The following is a 15,921-nucleotide window of genomic DNA, read 5'->3' on the forward strand; positions in this document are numbered from 1 at the left end:
TGACCCCAGCCAATCACTGGAATGTGGGTCCCAATACCCCAATCCTCCTCATTGCACAACTGCATTAAGCAGGTGTTTAAATACAGCGGTGGACACCTGCCCTTCCATTAAATATCTGGTGATCAATGGGGTCCCAATGGCGGGGCACCCAACAATCAGACATTTATCACCTATACTGTGGATGAGTTATACAAATTCTTTGCGCAGCAATCCCTTTAAGACGGTAAGTAACATGTCAGACTACAGCATTAAATAAGAGAACGCTGTCTTTGTAGGACTTGCTGTAGACTAATAATCTCAGACGTAACAGTTCTTAAAAAAAAGCGGCGCTGTTTGTTATGTATGGGAATGCTCTAAGGGATTACAGACTAGCGGAACTGCAGACCTACTTATATGTAAAGCGAATCAAATTATAGAAAGAATAACTCACGACTCTAATTCGATTAGTAACAATACGTCTCAGCAGTCTTGTCTGAAGGTTGGCGGAATGTTTCCTTGCGTTGTATACATTACTGTAAGTCTATAGAGTTAAGCAGATACATTCATACATGACCCCTTTGTGTTCAAGGTCCTTCCTGCTATTAGTGCTGACGGTGCATTTGACATAAAGATCAATTATTTTTCACAAAACGGTGGTTAGACCTTTTGGTAAATGGCCTCCAAATGTCAACAAAGGTCATTAGATTTCCTATCAGTGGCTTTCACACATCCTGATTCTCTCTTCTTATGCCCAAGTTGTAATTTCAGTAGAGTGGCTTTCTGCATCACTATACTGTAAGCACACGGTGAAAGACTTCATGGATATGATCTCGGTAGACACCGATCAACGACAACATTAAAGCCACCTACCTTATATTACACCATGAACAACAACCCTGACTATTCGAGACATTGACCTCATAAGACCTCTGAAGGTGTCCTATAGCACCAGGACATTAGTAGCAGATCTATTAACCCCTTCCCACTGAATCCCTCTTTCATTTTTTTTGTTTTTAATTCTTTGTATCCTCACTTTCAAAAAAAAAAATCGTTAGTTTTTTATTTTTCTGACAACCTAATCACACAAGGTCCTGCTTGTTGAGTAGTATTTTGTAATAGTACCATTTAATGTACCATAGAGTGTAGAAATGGCATGTTATCTTTATTCTGCAGGTCAGTGCTATTCATCTATACTGAATTCATGTCCTTTTTTTATGTTGTGTTACTTACCATTGCTAGTGATAATTAATACAACGGAGGACAATATATGGCTGCAAATGGACCCAGATAAGCTGGGGGCTTGGGTAGAAAAATGGCAAATGAAGGTCAATATTGATAAATGTAAGGTTCTGCACATGGGCAGCAAGAATGGATGTTACCAATATACACTAAAAATCCTCACAGTGGTAGCCTGTGAAGATTGATCACACCTGGTGTCTTAATTGTGATTGGTGGTGGGTTGAATGTTCATTTGTATTTAAAAATGTTGTTGGGCTGTACACTTCTAAAGCTTGATAAAGACCCATAAGGGTCGAAACGTCGCTTATATGGAGGAACAAAGAGAGAATTTTATTTGCACCTTATATGCTGTCACGGACGTTATATATATTGGAGACTGATATACACTAAATGGGGTACTGCTAGGGAAAAGTGAGATGGAAAAATACCTGGGGGTACTTGTGGACTGTAGATTTAACAGGAGCAATCAATGCCAGTCAGCTGCTGCAAAGGCAAATAAAGTCTTGGGGTGCATTAAAAGAGGTATAGGGGCGAGGGATGAGAATATTATTCTTCCACTATATAGGGCACTTGTCAGGCCTCACATGGAATACTGTGCACACGTCCGGACACTGATGCTCAGGAAAGATGTTACAGTGCTTGAGGGGGTTCAAAGAAGGGCAACTAAACTAATACATGGAATGACTGGACTGGAATACCCAGAGAGGCTATCAAAATTGGGAATATTCCCCCTGGAAAAAAGACGGTCAAGGGGCGATCACATAACTATGTATAAATACATGAGGGGACAATACAAGGATCTCCCCCATGATCTGTTTATACCCTGGACTGCAATGGTAACAAGGGGGCATCCTCTACGTCTAGAGGAAAGAAGGTTTCATCACCAACATAGATGGGGGTTCTTTACTGTAAGAGCAGTAAGACTGTAGAACTCTCTGCCTGAGAATGTGGTGATGGCAAAATTGTTTAAGAGGCGACTAGATGTCTTTTTAGAGTGCTACGACATTGCAGGATATAGCCAATAAATAACCAGAAGGGTTGTTGATCTGGGGATCTTCCGACTGCCGAACTTGGAGTCAGGTAGGAACTTTCCAAATGTTGATCCAGAGATTATTCTGACTGCCATTATGGAGTCGGGAAGGAATTTTTCCATCAAAAATGGGGTGAATTGGCTTCTGCCTCATTGTTTTTTTCTTTTGTCTTCCTCTGGATCAACAAGGCAGGGTGGAAACAGGCTGGATTGAGTGGACATTGTCTTTTTTTCAGCCTAGCATACTATGTTACTTCAAAAAAATATTTTTATTTTTTCTGTCTTCTGATGTCAATCATTTTTTATGTTAATGAGGCTGTGTGAGGGCTTGTTTTTAGTAGAGTGAGCTGTAGTTTCTATTGGTACTGATTTGGCTTACCTACAATTTTTGCTCGATTTTTATTCAATTTGTTTCTTGGAGGCAGGATGACTAAAAATGTGCAATTTTGGCATTGTCTATATTTTCTGGCAGCGTTCATCATGTGGAATTAATAATGTGATATTTTGATAAAATAGATTTTTGCAGGCATGGCAATACTAATTGTGTTTTTTCTAAAACATTTAATATTTTAAAATTTTGTAATAATTTAAAGAAAATCCTGATTTTAACTCATTTTAGTCTCTATGGGGGACTTGAAGTAGGAATTGTCTGATCGAGCTACTACTTCCAGTCCCCCATAAACCGCAATGCAGGCAGGGCTTAATAGGAAGTAATCCATGACAGGCCTGGGAGCCTAGGACCTAGGCTACCATCAGAACTGAACTGACCCTGTGGTCTTGCTGCTGGGTGCACAATCAAAGGGCAGAAACCACCCCTCTCCATGTCAGACCATTTAAATGCTGCTGTCAGCAATGACAGCAGTATGTAAAGAGCTAAACAGCCAGGTTCGGAGATATCTCCAATCTTGGCCGCTGCAGCAGCCTGTCAGCTGTGTTTAACACCTAGCAGTCCTGTGTTAGTAGCAGGCTTGGCTCCAGAGTCTACTCCACACTAAGGCAACCAACATCCAACATACATGGGAAGAGTCCTATAATTTGCGAGATGTGGTCTTCATGGATCAGACTTTCCAGGACATCCCATATATGCTTGATTTCACAGTCACAGTGCACAAAACAAATCCTTGTCGCCTGGTCTCTTACTAAAACATTAACCCCTTAAAGCCCCAGGACATACAGTTACGTCCTGGGTGTGTGGGGTTTGTATGGATTGGGATGGGGATACGATCCTGCTTTATATAATGTGGGTACCAGTTGTTTTTTATAGCTGACAACTGCTGGCAACAGTTGCGATCAACCCTCACGCTGATCACGGGTGTTAACCCTTTAAATGCTGTTGTAAATTCTGTGTTCGGGGGGTCCAGAATCCCCATTCCGCAATAAGATCACGGGGTGCCATTGCAGTTTGCCTGTGGCATGACTTAATTGACTGCCTGTCAGATGACAGTATAATCTAATACTATGGTATTATATCATACGCAAGTTCAAATCCTGTATGGGACTTAAAAAAATTAAAAAACAGTTTTAAAAAGTTTTATTAACTATTAAAAAAAAATAAAAAGATAATTTAAAAAAAAAAATGCCTTTTCCATATTGATAATAAAAAAAGAAAAAATATAAATATTTGGAGTCACTGCATTCCTAAAAGTTAGATCTATCAAAGTAATGCATTATTTATCCTGTATGGTGAATATTGTCAAAAAACCAAAATACACAAGTCAGAATTGCGATTTATTGGTCCCCCAGTCTCCAACATTTTTTTTAAATAAAAAGCTATTAAAAACTCATATATACTCCAAAATGGTACAAATAGAAACTACAGGACATCCCTCAAAAAACGAGCCCTCACACAACTATGTCAACGGAAAAATTAAAAAGTTCTGGCTATCAGAAGATGTATTGCCGGCTCCATTGAATTCAATGGGAGAACATCGTTCTCCTCTGCCACAGCTGTGGCAGAGGATAGCGGGCAGTGATCTTTTTAAGTGTAAAACGCCCGTGTGAACGAGCCTTTTGGGCTGATAAACGCTGCTAGCAGCGTTTTTTTTTCAGCTGTGACGCTGGCTTTGGTCACACAATTTTTTGTGCGCATCAGTTTTGCGCACAAAAAAAATTCTTAGTTTTTTACATGTTTTATGAGACTTTATTAAGTTTTTTTAAAGCATTTTAGTTACACTAGTTGACTTCACCATACAATCAGTTGATCATTTATATAACGCACTGCAATATTTTGTATTGCTGTGTATTATGCCTGCCAGCACATCCTATTATGCTGTAATTGTGGCACTTGTGAAGCCACAGAAGCATACCTGACAAAAACACAATTGTGGTGTTGTAACCTGTAGTAAAGGGCACAGTTTAAAGAGAGCAGGTTTCTGCAGGAAGAGTACTGCAGAGGACCAGAAGTGGATTCGGGGTCCAAAGTGGAGAGGAAGATGTAATCGAGAGAGCCGTTTGTGTTCAGGTTGCCGGGAGGGCAGAGCAGTACACGGTGCAGAGCATCAGAGAGACACGGGAGAGGCAATCAAGCAAGAAGAGGAAACAAGGTCAGTGACATGTCTCAGAATGAGAAGACAACCAAAAGGGGTGCCTGGTGTACTGATGCCACGCTTAATGTGCAAGACTACTGAGACTTTACGTTTCGCTACATATTCTGAGACTGCATGCACCACTGGAAAGAGTACAGTTAATACCTGTATCTCATGCTCGCTGTGAAACAGGACACACGTTGCACCCAGCATCCATTGGGGATTGTGTGTTGGTAGAAGGTGGCCTATCTACCCTAAAAGAGGACGGCAGAGGATGTTCAGGATGATCTTCTTCAGGCTTTAGGAAATTTGCCGGTAGTGTCATATGACGCACCGGCAGTGTCACATGACCCGCCGGCTGTGTCATATGACGCGGCCTGTGGTGGGTGGGGTGCGTATTCACGCAATACTTCCGCTGTGCTGCAGCGGAAGTACACCGTGACGGACGGCTTCCATTGACTACAATGGTAGCCGTCCACGCGTATACTTGAAGCAAATAGGACATGCTGCTGGTAATTTCATGTTGCGGAATTCCGCAGCATGTACATTGAGCTATTAGGTTTAATAGAACCTAATAGCTGCAGTGAAACTCCGTGGATTTCCGCCCCGTTTTATGCGGTGGAAATCCAGCCGTGTGCATTAGGCCTTACAGTAAAGAAACCTCTTCTATGTTGGTGTAGGAACCTTTTTTCCACTTGACGCAGATGGCACCCCTTGCTACAGTCCTGGGTATAAACAGATGATGGGAGAGATCTCTGTATTGTCCCCTGATATATTTATACATAGTTATAAGGTCACCCGTCAGCCGTCTTTTTTCTAAACTGAATAACCCCAATTTTGATAACCTCTCTGGGTATTGTAGTTCGCCCATTCCATTTATTACTTTAGTTGCCCGCCTTTGTACCCGCTCAAGCTCTGATATGTCCTTCTTGAATACCGGTGCCCAAAACTATCCCCAATATTCCATGTGTGGTTTGACCAGTGACTTGTAAAGAGGAAGAACAATGTTCTCACCATGTGACCTCTTTTGATGCACCCCATGATCCTATTTGCTTGGCAGCAGCTGCCTCTTTTGATACACCCCATGGTCCTATTTGCTTGGCAGCAGCTGCCTGACACTAGTTGCTCCAGTTAAGTTTACAGTTAACTAAAATCCCTCTCATATCAGTATTACCCAGTGGTTTCCCATTTAGCATGTAATGTATTTCCTCTGCCCATGTGCATAACCTCATTTGCCACTTTTCTGCACCCAACTTTTCCTGATCCTCTTGCAACCACCTAAACGAAAAAAAACTAAAAATAAAAAATGTATATATATATATATTTTTTTTTTTAAATAAATGGCCAATATTGAAGCTCTGGTACTAAGTAAAATTAAGTAATCCATACCACCTTCAAAATGTAAAATTCGAGCATCCGTAAGGCAAAGGCAGACTAACAAATCAATATTAACATTTAATTTCTCATTGGATATTCCCTTTCTTTCCATTAAAGGGTAGTTTAGAGGAACTCTCATTAGTGCTGCTGAGTTCCTCTGTGAATCTGTTGGTTTTAACTGTTATCATACAACAAATTACTGGCAACCCAAACTGAGCAATGACAGCGAAATCACTAAGGGGCAAGACGGATACATTTATGCACAGCCAGCAGCTGGCAACTATTGAAACCACCCAGAAATAAAATGGCATAAAATCAAATGCTAACAGATTTGTAGATATGATTAAAGAGCGCATCATGTTGTAGACAGTAGCGGAGCCAAGGAGGTAGGTGGATGTACTTTATTTGCCTAATCAAGCAATGTTTATATGGCAACAACTGTTCATGTTCAAGGACACTTGGTTGACAATTATCACAATGAGATAATGAATCAATTGATCATTTCGGAGTTGCATACAGAGATTTTTGCTTCAATTAGCATGTGATTTCAGAAACCAAAATATTGTTCGATGAAAAGTGCGGCCATACGAGGCGGAAGTTCCGACGTAGAATATCGAACGCGAATACAATTGTGTGCATTTCTCTGTAAGGTCTCACAAAGCAATGGAATTTTTCATTCAGGATTATTTGACAAAATGCTCCTGTGTCTAAATGTTGCCCTTATATACTTGTTATGACGCCCCCTGGTGGTTTTTTACATTCCTTTTCAGAATGTCCAAGTAAGATGTCCAGTCTCAGTGGTCAGACATTCCTAGCAGCTTCAGATCCTCTTGTATCGTACATGGGTAGTGATTTGCGCGGGACCGCCAATAAGAATCAGTGCGCTAGAAGTGGCTCCTTTCCTACAAGACTAAGGGTGCCTGCACACGAACGGAATTTCCAGCGTGTTATTTTAGGCACATTATCTGCCCCAGACCGCAGCCAATATACTCCTATGAGGATCCGCAGTTGTCCCCAGACGGACGGATTTGTATCGCGTTTTTTCACGCGCGTGAAAAAATCTGTGACCTGTTCTAATTTGGGTCGGATTCTGCGCGTGAAGCCTCCAATACAAGTGAATGGGTGCGTTTTTTCACGCAGTACATCCGCAGTGCAGCTGCAGATGGAGTCACTGGTTGCTATGACTACAGGAAGTAGGCATGGTAGGAGGCGTCCCAACACACAGCAGAGCTTCACAGGCAAATTTGTAGAGGGAGATAGGTAGTATTTCTTGCCAATGCAGGATGTAAGAATGCAAAATCTGTAGTAATGAATTCCTCTTGTGAATTTTTTTGCAGTGACTGAAATAAAGTCACGCTGGAGAAGCGCCCGAAAAAAGTTACATGGATCAACCATGCCCACAAAGACATCTGCTCACCGGGTGAAAGCATGTTGCCAGAATAATTTAACGGTGCTCGCACAAGCACGAGGGACAAAACGGAGTCTGGGTGTTGGTTTTTAAGCTGTTTTCCAAGGAATGGGCAGTTCTCTAGGGGTTGGGTTTACAATAAGGGGTGTCTGCTGGTTTTTCTGCGCGTTTTTTTCCGCAACACATCCGCGTATATCCGCGTGTGATTTTTCACGCATCCGCACGTATCCGCAAGCACATTTAGGTACCATACGCGCGTGAAAATCCGCTAGCGGAATCCGGAACGCTCGTGTGCAGGCGGCCTAAGGGTTGGCATGCCACTATGCAAAAAGATCCCACAATGGCGGAAATTAGTCTACCAGCAGTGTAGAAGAGGATCTGAGCAGTAAGGCTGAACTAATGGGAAATAGTGGAAAACCTTCTATAGAAGATGGGTGGGGGGGGGCGCTATAGCAAATGCGTAACAACAAAATCTACACACAGGAGCATTTAAAAAAATGCTCAGGTTGAAACATTATGTTTCAAGTGATCGAATAGAGAAATGTAATATTAAATTGTGAGACAACCTTTTTAAGAGCAGTAAGGTCATTTCTATGGTTATCCGTATGTTTCTAAATCTGGATGATTTAAGACCAGAAAATGAAAAAAAAATTATTACGAAGAGATAAATGATTTAAAGGTTAAGGTGAATGTGTAGCTTTTAATGCCACTTTGTTCCAAAGCTCTCTGCTGAATATATATCTTTACAGGGGTTGAGAATAGCCATAGAGTAAGGGGGAGTCTCACATGAACGAATTTTAATTTTCGGATTCCACAATCGCCATCCGCGCGGAAGATCCACGGTAAAATGTGGGCATTGAAAGGCATGCATTTTCGAATTTTTCATCACACTCATGGGTATGAATAGTGTATTGTGTGAGCAGAAGAAAAATCGCAGCATGCTCTACTTCAGCGTGGATTCCGAGCGGACGGCCTCCATTGAAGTCAATAGATGCGATTGTTCCATTGGCCTTACACAATTAATATTGCGTATGAGAGTCGGAAACGCTCGCTCCTTCATAGTAAAATAGATAGAAAAGTCGAAATGCTGCCTGGAGAGGAGTGAGAGCTCTCTCTTCCGCATGGACAATACGCTGTGTATTGCGTACATCCACACACTCGCATCTGTGATCTTCCACGACCAGTCACAATTTTTTTCCGCAAAGGATCACAGGTCTTCCCCATTTTGGAAATCCGCATGCACAATCAGTCCTATTCGTGTGAGCCTGGCCTAAAATGGAAAAAACCTTGACTACTTATAGCAGCCACCAAAAGGGAGCCTAAGTGATGATGCATTTATACAGCTGCCATTGAACTCATGTCACTAGTGCTCCTGAGACTTGTAGCAGTACTAAGGGTTTCCAGGAGCAGACTGCTACAAATGTGGTTGAGTTGTCTGGCTGATGGTGTGGAGTTCTCTTAATAGAGGGTACTGGCTATTTATCTCTCAGCACTGTGGTGCTTGGAGTCATGTGTGGTCTGTTTCATTGTAGACTACATGCATGAGTTTATCGGTGGATTCCCTGGTATCGGTAGATTTGAACAGTCACTTGTTCAGTGTCTGATTACAGGTATTCAGATATTAGGTGTGAACAGTGTCTTGTTCAGTGTCTGTCTGTAGGTGAGCAGACACCTGGTGAGTTTTATGTTCTATGTTGTGTTCCTCCTGTGTCTGCAGGTGAGCAGATGCCTGTTGTGTTATCCCCCTTGTCTTAGTTTCTGCCTGTTACCCTCTATGGTCAGCCAGGCCCCTGGGTTCCAGCGTGGGGCCGTCCCTATTGGGACGTTCACCCCGCTTGTAGGCAGGGTTCCCTTTTTGTTGTTTTAGTTGTCTTGTTAGTGTAGGGACTCACAGTACAACGAGGACCCTTGTCGTAGGCTTGTGAGCTTATGCATTCTGGCCAGAATGCCTATGTGTATTAGTTCTTTGGTGAGTTTTTGGCATCTGTTGTCTTGGTGGATATTTGTATGCATGTTTTGGTTTATGTATGATGTTGGTGTCAGAGTGCCTACTAGTTTTGTTTTGCAATATCTGGCCGTAAAACCTGTCCCAATATCACGCTCGCCAACGTCAAACCTATATCACAATCGTTTATCTGTGATTTTAAGTGTGCAATGCATTTTGAACAAAAACACGAGATAAGAATTAGATGTACTTGAAAGTGGTTTCAATAGTTAAACTGGAAAATCGCAAAGAACTCGCATTAAAAATGCATTCACATGTGAGTTTAATGCGATTTCTTTTGGCTTCCATAGCAATTGGGCCACTTTCACAGGGGGCGACAAAATTGCAGGTTTTTTTTGCGATGCGACAGCATTACAAATCGCATGTGTGTAAAGCCCATGTTTTCCCATGGGTTTCTTCACATTAACAATGTTTTGTAGGCTGCTACATTACGAGAAAAAGAAAATGGTGATATGCTGAATATTGCTGCGGTTTGCAATGTTCTGTAGCCCATGTTTCCTATGGAGCCTTCCTTTGTTCTGCATCGCACAAATTGCATTTTCATACAGTGCAATGCAACATTTACAGTAGGAAGTCCTACTGTTTGTCCCTAAAATAAGCCCTAGCTACATAAAAAAAAATTAAAAAATACACTTGCATGCAGTCTTCAGCCAGCGCTTCCTGGTCAGGGGGCTCAAAAATCCTGCCTCCAGGAAGTGCTGTGTCTGATTGGTTGAATCGCGGTGCTCGAGAACCAATTGCATTGAATGATTTGAATCGGTTCATCGAGCACTGCAGTGATTGGTTCTCAAGCGCCGTGGCTCAGCCAATCACTGTAGTGCTCCAGAACCAATCAGAGCCAGTGCTTCCTTGAGGCGGGATTTTTGAACCCCTAACCAGGAAGCGCTGTCTGAAGACTGCAGACAAGTGCGGCGGAGTAGCGGGAGGAGAAGTGCGGCGGAGTGGACAGTGATTATTAGGTAATGTATTGTTTTTTTTTTTGTTTTTAATACAGTCAGGCTTATTTTCGGGGTAACGCTTATATTTCAAGCCCCCCGAAAATCCTGGCAAAAGAGTACTACAAAGTTGTGCGACTTTGTAGCAACACAAAATCGCAATATCGCAACAAATATGCACAGAACACAGCTGCGATATCGCTGCAATTTTGTGGATAGGATATAACTTGAAATTCTGGTACCATCCCTTTAACCCATTAAAACTAATGGGTTCTATTCCCGTGCGAGTCCACGTAACTTTCGCATGAAACTTGCCCGTATAAATACAGCCTTACACCTTTTACTGCGGGCTGTCATGAGCGTGACACTTTGCAGATGATAAAACGGCGGTCGGGTGACTTTTTCCCTTTTGCGCCAAAAAAAAATATTATAAACCAATAGCTGTTCTTGATGTTGACTCAAACGCAGTTTAACTAGTAGTTGTGTCGACGTCTTCAACCACCACTAGAACTGCGGGGTTTATAGCGAGCGTTATCCTCAATAAGCATCTCTCATGGAGAATAAAAAAGGATTAGGGGCCCGTATAGTAATAATATTACAGAAAAGGATTGCATTTTTATCTCCCTACTAAAGCCAACGGTAAAATTTCATTTTTCTCAGGATATGCATATATTTCATCCACTGGACAAAAGGCTGTTTTCCTAGTTTTGATGCAGAAAATGCTTTGGCAGAACAACAACATCCATGCCTATAAAATGGAACAAATTCCCAGAAAACACCATTGTAATAACCTTTTGTGGATGGTTGACTTCTGCACATAATCACACCCCGTAATCCCTGATTATACGATTAGGGGGCTATACCTAAGTGTAGTTTTTGTGCTAATCGAATGGCACAATGTAATAGAGAAATCAAGAGCGTCTTCGGCAGCGGTAACATAATATCTGTTTTGCTGTCATAGCGGACATGATTGCTATATTACGTTCCTTGGTAACATTAGATTAATTCTGCATTTATTAGGTTTACGGACTGATTTCGGTACATTAGATACACAGAGGGGCTATGATACTCAGATCATTATCACGCCGGCACAGCTCAAGAGTGAACTCTACCCCCGGATTTCAGCAGAGTATTTTATAGATTGAGTCATTATTTTCGAAGTCTACCTCCAATTACAGAAAACTTCTGATATGTCATGGAAAAGTCCAGGCTCCGACACCCCACCCATAGATAGAATAAAGCTACTCAAGTCGTCGTTAGCGGCTATGGATCGTAATGGCTTCATCCAGCTTTGCTCGGAGAACTACTATAGGTTCTCAGATCTTAAAACTTCTCTATGATATATGAGATGTTACCCAAAACCTGAGTTTTACCCTTAAGGTCAAGTAAAGAGCCTTAGGGGGTATTTTTTTTTTTTTACCTATCTCTAACTTGTGTTAGAAGTTGGGAATTTTGCCGTGGGTGTTACTGAAAAGATTGACTCCATGAAAAAAAAAATCAAAAGAATGGTGATGGTTTACTCAGACAAAAATACATTTACCTTCAACCTTTAGCGCACTTTACTGACACTGAGACAAGTATTTTGAGTCCTGTCTTTAAAGGAAAAAAAATGGAATCTTTTTTCTAAAACCATTGGCTAGCAGCATACTTTATCCAATGAGAACTTTTAACCCTGAAGTCTTCCTTTCATTATAGAATCATTACTAGAGCCAAAACTAGCCTCTACAGATTATGGTTAACATATTAAATCCCACCGGTTCATTGGTATTAGTTGTGAAACCTCATTAGCTTTTACATCAACCACCTAACAATATCATTACAGGATCCAAGACAATGCTATCAATGTCCCTGGCCATATCTATATAGAGATTCCGGAAAGTGATGCTTTGTGTGACAATATTTATACCTACCCAATAACTGTGGTTTATCATGAAACCCTGCTTAAATAGGCAGGCAGTAAAGATTGCAGTCGCGGTGGGTTTCACCACAACCAAACCCTGGGGGGAAAGGGGCCTGCCGGATCTGGGCATTGCTTTCAACTGGCATGGACATTGGAATGGACATAGTTGAGTTTCAGGGTTGTACTGTGGCTGTATGGGGCATAATTATTGTATATGAGCATCAAGGTAGCACTACTACTGTGTGGTGGCACAAGGGGGCACTATTAATCTACGGAGACACTATTACTGTATGGGGGCACAAAGGATCACTATCACTGTATAGGGGCTGTCTTACTATATGGATGCGCAATTACTGAGTGTGGGCATTATTTCTTTGTGGGGCACAAAGGGAACACTATTACTGTACGGTGCATTGAGCAGGAAGCAAGGGACACATCGGAGCAGAGAGCCGCCAAGCTGCCAGAAGAACTGTTTGTGATCCATCGGGTGAGGAGTAGGCGCAGGGAGAAGAGGAGCAGGTTCCGAAGTGGGATCCGGGGCAGCAGGTGACCAGTGAGAGCGGACGCCAGTGAGAGAGGAGAGGAGCAGATCCTGGTGGGCAAGTGAGTGTGTGTAACTGAGAGTGAACGAGCAGTGAGTGTGAACGAGTCAATGTGACTGACAGCGAGCAGGCAGGAGGAGTGCGAGTGAGATATAAGGAAAAAAGTGTGAACAGGCGTAGGCGGGTGAGTGAGAGAGAATGGGCAGTGGCAAGTAAGTGAGCATGGACGGGCAGAGGCAACTAATAATAATAATAATCTCTGTTTGTAAAGTGCCAACTTATTCCGCAGCGCTTTCGAGGCACATGGGGAACACAAACAATAGGAAAATTACAGAAATTACAAATGTTACATGTGGTATATAGTTTTTTGGGCACACAAATGGAGTGGGTTAGTACAGAAGGTATGGGGCAGGAAGTGTACATAATAGGCAAAAGTGGGAAGCCATAGGGAGTTGCAGGAGGTATATTGTGGGGGTGGGAGACTAGATCAGAAATTTTGGTATGCTTCTTTAAAGAGTTGCGTCTTTAAGGCGTGTCTGAAGTTCCATGGGTCGGGGATTGTTCGGACGTTTCGGGTTAGAGCATTCCAGAGGATCGGTGCTACTTTAGAGAAGTTCTGGAGGCGAGCATGTGAGGTTCATATTAGAGGGGTGTTTAGTCTGAGTATGTTAGCAGAGCGGAGAATGCAGGCTGAGTGACGCATGGACAGAAGGGAAGTGATGTACATTGGCGCGGTGCCATGGAGAGCATTGTGGGTGAGCGTGATGAGTTTGAATTGAGTTCTGTAGCGTATGGGCAGCCAATACAGCATGGGCGGAGGCATGTGAGTGAGCGCGAACAGGCAGAGGCGCATGAGGAGTGTGATCTAGTTGATTTTTTTTTTTAAGTTAAATTGTAGATTCCCCACTAGAATGTGCATCAGGCTTGGCTATGCCGTCAAGTGCGCATCTTGTGCCATGTATTAGGTCCTTGACCAGCCGGTCAAGCGTGCATACTGCTGTGCGAGATGTAACTATTTTGCGCATTTGGAAGCCCAGATCCTGGATCTAAATGAGTAACTTACAACACTGCAACACATTGGCAATATGGAAAGAAGTTTGCTGCTCACTGAGCAGGCACTCGCTGGGGTAGATGTGAGGGTGGAAGGTAGTTCAGGAGAGCAGGATGAGCAGGCAGCTGGCTGGATGACAGTTAGGAGTGGTACAGGGAAGTAAACCAGGGAGGCTAATCCTGAACTGGCATAAGCCAACAAGTTTGAAAAGTTGTGAGATGAGGGGGCTGCCATTACAGGGTCAGCACTGCTGCACCACGAATTGCCCTCTGACCATCAGGGAGATGATGACTGCTCCAGTAAGAAGGACAAGTAGAGCACAGGGCAGGGTAGACAGGTCCTAGTGGTGGGTGACTCAATTATAAGGGGGACAAACAGGGAAATCTGCCACAAAGACTGGGATCGTCGAACAATGTGTTGTCTTCCTGGTGCTTGAGTTTGAAACATCGTGAATCAATTGACAGATTATTGGGAGGGGCTGGTAAGGATGGTGCACATTGGTACCAATGACAAAGTCAGAGGTCAATGGAGGACCCTTAAAAAAAAGATTTCAGGGATCTAGGATCTAACCTTAGGACAAGGTCCTTCAAGGTAGTTTTCTCGGAGATACTACCTATAGCACAAGCCACGCCAAAAAGGCAACGGGAAATTAAGGAGGTAAACAAGTGGCTCCAAAGTTGGTGTAGGCAAGAGAGGTTTGGGTTCCTAGAGAACTGGGCTGACTTTGTTGTCAATTACAGGCTCTACCATAGGGACAGGCTGCATCACAATGGGGAGGTTGCAGCTGTGTTGGGGGAGAAGATGGCTAGAAGGTTGGAGAACCTTAGAAGGTAGAAGGTGTAAACTAGAGACTTGGGGGGGCAACAAGAGAAACAGGGGGAAAAGTCAGTGTAGACAGAGTTCTGGGATTAAGGAATGGAAATGGGGGTTAAGCGAAGGGGCTGTTAGTACAGACAGAACTGAAAGAATAGCAAATAGGACTGTAAGAAGTATAGTAAATACAAACAATAACCGCATCTGTATAATATTGCTACGAATGCAAGAAGTCGGATCAGTAAAGTGGGTGAGGTTGAAGCGAGAATGTCTGAAAAAACTACGATATAGTAGGAATAACGGAAACATAGCTTGACGGAAAGTGCGACTGGGCGGTGAACTAACAGAATTACAATCTCTTCAGAAGAGACCGTAGGAACCAGAAAGGTGTGTGTGTGTGTGTGTGGGGGGGGGGGGGGGATGTCTGTATGTTAAATCCTACTTAATGTTGAGGCTACGAGAAGATATAGGTGTTGGAGAGGAACACGTGGAATCTCTATGGGTAGAAATACAGGGACAAAAAACTAATAAAATCCTGATAGGAGTTTTTTTTTATAGGTCACCAAAAATAACAGAATAAACTGAAAATTATTAATAAGATAAATAGAAGTGTCAAACTGCAATGAAGTTATTATTATGGGAGATTTTAATTATCCGGATATATCATGGAAAGATGAAGCCTGCAGATCTCACGAGAGGCGGTAAGTTGTTTAGGACAATTAAAGATAGAACTACCTTACTAAACTTGTACAGGAGTCAACTAGTGGGAGGGCCATTCTGGACATATTATTAACCAACAGACCAGACAGAATCATGGGGGTGCAGGTTAAGGGACACTTGGGAAATAGCAACCACAATATAATTAATTTTCAGTTGGCATTCAATAGGAAGCCTTATCAGGGAATAACAAAAAAAACGGAACTTTAGTAAAACAAAATTTGATCAGCTCAGAATTACTCTTAGCAACATTAAATGAGACAATGGTCTCAAAAATAACAGAACAGGGGACAAATGGGAGAAGTTTAAAAACATCCTTAATACCTAATTTGAGCAGTTAATATCCTTTAAAAACAAAAGATCTACAAATAGAAGGAAACCAATGTGGCTCAACAAGACT

General features: G+C 42.4%; 1 protein-coding gene across 1 annotated transcript in view; it reads right to left on the minus strand.

Annotated features, from left to right (window-relative positions):
• Positions 1–15,921, minus strand: part of ASTN2 (astrotactin 2) — a 728,537-nt gene that overhangs the window by 555,999 nt on the left and 156,617 nt on the right. The window lies entirely within an intron of this gene.

This window comes from Eleutherodactylus coqui, chromosome 10, assembly GCF_035609145.1.
Source record: "Eleutherodactylus coqui strain aEleCoq1 chromosome 10, aEleCoq1.hap1, whole genome shotgun sequence".
Classification (NCBI taxonomy): domain Eukaryota; kingdom Metazoa; phylum Chordata; class Amphibia; order Anura; family Eleutherodactylidae; genus Eleutherodactylus; species Eleutherodactylus coqui.